This window comes from Indicator indicator, chromosome 13 (genome assembly GCF_027791375.1).
Source record: "Indicator indicator isolate 239-I01 chromosome 13, UM_Iind_1.1, whole genome shotgun sequence".
In the NCBI taxonomy this organism is placed as follows: Eukaryota; Metazoa; Chordata; class Aves; order Piciformes; family Indicatoridae; genus Indicator; species Indicator indicator.
Genome location: NC_072022.1, coordinates 25969524 through 25974948, shown reverse-complemented (window position 1 = coordinate 25974948; position 5425 = coordinate 25969524).

Here is a 5425-nt window from a genome sequence, read left to right as displayed (position 1 = left end):
AGCAGAAATGGTGCACCGCCCTCTCTGTTAGACACAGGTTGGAAGAAAACTGATGAGAAGATGCTGCTTCACTTTCTGGAAAAGACCACAGTGCTATGTTATTTTGTGTGTCTTTCTGAGCCTTGAAATGAAGTTTTCCAAATTGCCCTTGAGATACCTATAGCATATGGTGACATTTCCATGCTGTAACACAGGCAACTGCCATGCAGCAGTGACACTGGGGTAATAGCAGAGGTCTGGACTACAGAGCAAAGATTAAATAATGTCAAATTTTAACAAGGTTATCACAGTGGGCCTGGGAAAACTTCAACCATGTGGTTTTTCTAAAGACTTTGAGGTCTAATTAAATGGCTGCTGTGTTTTTACCTCCCATAAAAAAAAAGAATTAAAAATCTTTACCTCTCATAAAAGCTTTTTAGCTTGATAATGCATTAGGCAGAAATCCTGCCCAGTGTCTGCCTGCTCCTGAGCCTTATGTTGTTCTTTGGACTGTGCAAGCAGACTCAACTCTGGTGCCAGAACCTAAACCAACCTGTGTCTGGCTGGAAGGGCCTCAAAATGCCACCACCACCCCCACCCCCCTTTTGGTCATGAGCGAGACAATGGCAGGAACCTCCTGGCTGATGAACGCAGCTGGGGCAAGACGGGAAGGGCATGAAAACATTCAGCTTGCCATGAGTGAGAAGCAACACAACATCCTTATTGCCTCTCTTGTTCTTGGCATGGCAACAATGCATAGTTCTCTGTTGTCTCTGGAACCACTCAGGCCGGTAATGAATGGAGTACCAGTGATTGGAAACGGTCCTTTCAAGCGGATGTTTCCATTACTTTGTTTTCCTCCTTCACCCTTGTAATGGTTTTTTCAAGTGTCAGCAGAAGGGCTGAAGCATCTCTTGATCTTGTGGATTGCATGTCCATGTGGGCCAGCCCAGGCACTGTGTGGAATTTTCAACACAGTATTCACTTGTTCTCCAAACTTTCAATGTTTTGATTATTTCATTTCGCTGGTCCTGGGAAGGGAATACTTCCAAGGTTTACTTTTTTTAACAGAGATCACAGACAGTAATTCTGTTCATAAACATGATATGCAAAGCTGATTTTCAGAAAAGCTGAGGTCACCTTCTTCTCCAGGACTGCAGGCAAAGTTACTGCACAGGGAGTTGGACTAGATGACCTTTGGAGGTCCCTTCCAACCCAGACCATTCTGTGATTCTGTGATATCTTCAAAGACTGGAAAAAAATAGTGACCACCTTTTACAACATCAATTGAATGTTTAAAGTTGTTTAGGACTTCAATTAAGATACATTTTAGAAAATAATTTGTTAACACCAAAGCTCAGTGGAGGATCAGATGAGCTTAGCCCATACCTTCCACTGTCTCCACTGCTTAGTCTGTGACTCTACCCAAATCACAAGAATGCTGCTGCTTTAAATAGCCCAGTGCTCAGGAGAGCTCACATGTGAGAGAACTGGGATTACAGCCCTCAGCTGAATGCATCTGAGCAGAGATTTGGTCTTGAATTTCCCACACCCAAAGACCTAAATTCCAGGATATTAGCAAGATAGAAACAGTTGTCAGGCATCTATCTTGTTCTGTTGGAGAAAAGAAAAAAAAAAAAAAAAGAAAGAAAAATAAGGAGAGAGAAAGGAAGAGTAAAAACCTTTGGCTTCATCCCAGTGTGGAAACCTTTTCCCATCTCAATTTAGCTGAAAAAAAGAGCCAAGACCAGCAGCCAACGCCTTAGTAATGTAGAGACCCTATTCACAAACTGTTTAATCCTGTACTTAAGTGTACCTATGGATATGGTTTATGTTCAAACTTGCATGTCTTTCTGGATTAGGATGGATTTAGGTGGAAACCTGAAGACCTGGAGAACCAAAGCCTGTGTTTCTGAGCCTTCAGTCTTCACTTGAGCAGAATGTAACTGGTCAGTAAAAACAGGGAAGTACTGTCAGAAGGGACACCCCTCTGGCAATGACAACTGGGAGGGGTTTGGGCTCAGCATCTTACTACCCATTTTTTAATTATGTCTGTAAGATGTGATGCAGATTGGATCACAACCACTTCAGTCTCTGAGCATCTTCTGTCACCCCCAAACAATGGCTATGCTCAGAAGGTGGCTTTGAAAAAGCCTCTCATGTCACACCAACTGTTAGCAGCAGCCACAGATGTTGAGTGAGAGAGCATTCTTGTTGAACCTGTTCCACTTCAGCAGAAATGTGTGGACCTAAGTAGATTAGGAAGCCTGGAAAAGAGACCATGAGAGTTTGCTTGTTGGCTAGGTTGATAGCCCAGAGAAGAGGGATGTACAAGAGGGATAACCTGAATTTGCATTAATGCAGTAGAGCAGCCCCATACTCCTGTGCTTCCAGACATGCCAGATGCATTTTCATGAGCTCACAGAAATGTGGGGTTGACTGGGACCTTGGGAGGTCACATAGTGAAGCTGCTGCACTGATGCCAAGCCCATCCCTGACATGTGTTTGCCTCTGCAGTTATTGAAAGCCTCACTGACTTCATTCTTTTCATTAAGTGCTTGCTTCACCTTTGCTGTGGGGAAGCTTTGCCTAGCATCCAAGCACAGCACTTCTGCAGGTGACTTCTTTCCCCACAGGATGGAGTTGTTCTTTGGCCTTTTCAGACCCACACTTGGTGCACTGGGAGACAGCTAGCATGTCTCCCACGAGGAAACAAGCACCTTTTCCCTTCTCCTTGAGCTTCCATCTGTGTGTCTATGTACACAATTGTACTTCAGTCCCATTACTCTCCCAAATTTCACTGTTTCTGAGGTTGCAGCACACTCATTTCTCCCCTCCCTGGAGCTGTGCCCCTCCTCTACACCTCTCTCCCACCCACTGCTAAGATCCTGTTGATCACCCTCATGGCTATGCATCAAATGACCCTGAGCTCCTTCCCTCAGGTCATTTTTCTAGGCTTTGTCAGACCATGCTGAATGAGGGCTTTCAAATCCCACTCTAAATCCCTTGTGTCCAACATTAGGAGGTGCTTGGAGGAACTGCAAATGATAGTGGCCAGGTGAGGTGCCCTGTTATCTGGTGGCCCCTGCACTGCTACAACAGGATCGTTGTTGGTGTAAGTAGGGTGGCATTCAGGCATGACTCTGCCCCACAGGATCTGAGGAGTGATTTAATATTTTAAGCTATGAAACACGGCTTGTAACAGTTTCTGTAGGGTGCAAAGGCACTTACAAGATAGCACTGTATTAGTCACCACCACGGGCCACCTTCTGAATATTATAAACCTTAATTTACTTTTTTTATAATCTGAATGGACTTTTTAAGTAGATCTAAGGGAATTGGAGTGAGGAGAACCATTGCTTAATTCAGCCATTGCATCCTTCAAGCCAGATTGGAAACATGGAAACCATATGTGAGCTTTTAGCTAATAAAATAAAATGCCAAAACGTGGCAGCTGAAGCTATTGCACCCAAAAATAAAATTGCACATATGCTCATTTACTCACTTATAATCAAAACATTTAAAAAAAAAATGATCTTTGATACTCAGACTAGGTGTAACTGTTGGACTAAGCTATTTGACAAAATTATTTTACATGGAAAGAATGTGCAGGGTTTTTTTTCTAATGGCAATAAGAGAAGCAAACTGTGTAAATAGAGCCACACACAGCAGCAATTGATAATGTTTCACCTGAAGACAAAAAAAAAAAAAAAGAAGTCCTTAAAATCCTTGAGCAGATCAAATTTATATTCATTTTACTATAAGATAATCTTAGTTTTAGATGTCTTCTAGACTACATATTAATGGTAAAAAGCTTTTTTATGCTGATCATTGCTTTTCTTAGCAGTAGATTCATTTTTTCTTTATGACGAGTCCTGAAGAGATATTTAGCCCTGCCAAAGGTGCCAGAACTGAAATCATCTCTTTACTTAAACACTTCATCCCTCATGTCCTGACCATCTCTAAAACATTCATTTTAGCTGGTTTTAGTCTGTCCTTAATCCAAGACTTACTGTCCAAAAACTGATTGGAAGCTTCACAGAGATGTGGAAATTGAGCTGCTTAAAAATCAGTCAGAGAAGACTCTGCTCCTCTTTGAGATGATAAGGACCATACAGTGCTTTTTATCTCCTTATTTTTTAACCCTGGGATATCAGTTGCCCGAATTCAAGGCATCTCAGCTTAGCTTGGGCAGCTGAAAAAGGTTTAACAGTGTGTAGTCCCTTGGGAGATGTTTGCTGAAAGCCACACAGGAATGGAGCAAAGAATGTTTATCACCTCAGTCTTCAACACTGAGGTCTAGTGCAAGGTTGAATCACTGATGGGGCCACAGTAAATTCACTTTTTCTGTGGATTAGCTGTCAAGAGTAGGAAGTGAGAGGAGCACTATAGACTCATAGAATTGTTTTGGTTGGGGGCAAGCTTTATGATCAACAAGCCCAGCCAAGCATTGCTCTCTCTGACCAACAGGCTGCACTAAAACATGTCTGAGCATAAACCTCAAGCTAACGTCCAACGAGATATCGATGCCCAGATGGAAATAGTGGGAGCAGCTCTTTTAGTTTGGAAGCACTGACCTTCCTGGTACTGGCCTAGGGTGCCCTCACCGTGGGCAGCCCCTCTTTCTGCTTCAGAGCATCACTCCCAAAGCCAATGCAGAGTTCCTTGAAATGAGCCAAGGTGACTGGAGAGCATGTGACGTCCACGAAGAGTGAGGTTTTTCAGTTGCCAGAGCTTTATTTTCTTAGAAACATGAGAGAAGGGGGTAAAAATTATAATGTGTCTTCTAAAAGGATGAGAGAGGAAAATTAATTAGTAGGGAAGCAATTGGATGGGGACACGGGTTAAGTGCCTGGCTCTGCCACTGGCTTCTTTCGCAACCATGGCCAACATCCATATTTCTTCCTCTCTCCAACCTTCCAGTCTCTCCTGCCCCCCATACACCATCTGTAAACCAGCTCCCATCTGCAAAGTATTTCCATTGTTTGTCTCGAGAGCTTGAAGCCTTTCCACTATGTGCAGCACATTGCACAATGGCCTCTGGATGCTGTTTTATAAACAGCAAATATAAATAGAAGACTTTTAGGGAGGCTGCTAAAAAAACTTTAGGAATAATCTGTTTAGAGTGAATTTGAAAGTGAAAAGCTGATGTGCAGATGCAGCGCTGGGCTATCTTTAAGGCAAGCCAGCCAAGACATTGGGCCTTGTTTATTTTCTTATGTGATAAGTTAGATAGGGAAAATATTTTTATAATTTGTGTTGTTGGTGTTTTTGTGGATTGTTTTGGGGATTTTGTTTTTTATTTATTTCAAGAATTAAAAAATCAGACGTAGCAGCCAAAGGAATGAGTGAAGTCAGATCAAAGATGATAAATTGAGTCTGATGAGATGAAGACTTTCAAATAGTCAACTGGAAAAGTCCAATTTTATAGAAAATTCTTTCTTGG